Genomic DNA, 867 nt, shown 5'->3' with positions numbered 1-867 from the left:
GTAGCCTAGACGATCGCTTAGACGAGCGGAAAGTACGAGTTTCCGCGCCGTCGTGTCGTTTTGGCTTGCGTTGCGATCGTGATGCCGGGCGGAAAGGACTGGTTTCCGCGCCGCCGTGTTGCCGCCAGTTGTGTTGTTGACGCGTTTGCGAGCGGAAAGGACGAGTTTCCGCGTCGCGTCGGTTGTATTGCTGACGCATTTGCGAGCGGAAAGGACGAGTTTCCGCGTCGCGCCAGTTGTGTTGTGCACGCGTTGGTGAGCGGAAAGAACGAGTTTCCGCGTCGCCCGCGCGTGGTTGTAACTTGTCTAACGGTCTCGGTGTGCCAGTTCCAGAGTTGCGCTTTTGTCGCTCATGTGGGGAAGAGTCTGTCCTCTCTGACCCCTCTAACTCCTCCTCTTCGACCTGCTGCGCCCACGACTTCGTCTGCTCCGTAACGTCGATAGAGAGTGCCCCGTCCGAGCTCTCGCCGTCGTTGATCGCGTTCGCTGGGTGCCTTTGGTCTTCGCAGTCATCGAGATGGAGCGAGGTGTGATGCTTTTCACGACATCGGTGGCATCGATCCGTGCTGCTGCACATGTCGAGGCGGTGGAACGGCGAGAGGCAGTTTGGGCAATATTTATGCAGCAGGACTGCACGCAGCCTTGCTTCGACCGCTTTGCCGCGGTAAAGGGGGCATAGTCGAATGCCATGCGCTCCGCCGCATAGCCGGCACAGAACCGTGAATTTATCAGCGCGTTCTTCTGCATGTGCGCGATTAGCCGAGAAACGAGTCATTCTGTAAATGAGTCTCGTAGTTATGTCCGTAGGTGTAAAAAGTTACGTACTATTAGTTTTGGGTTGGGTGGCAAGTGGCGAATATATGTATG

The sequence above is a fragment of the Rhagoletis pomonella genome, unplaced genomic scaffold (genome assembly GCF_013731165.1).
Source record: "Rhagoletis pomonella isolate Grant_MI unplaced genomic scaffold, Rhpom_1.0 Rhpom_scaffold_00013, whole genome shotgun sequence".
NCBI classification, from domain to species: Eukaryota; Metazoa; Arthropoda; class Insecta; order Diptera; family Tephritidae; genus Rhagoletis; species Rhagoletis pomonella.
The sequence above is the reverse complement of the archived record's forward strand: the minus strand, read 5'-3'. Positions refer to the sequence as shown.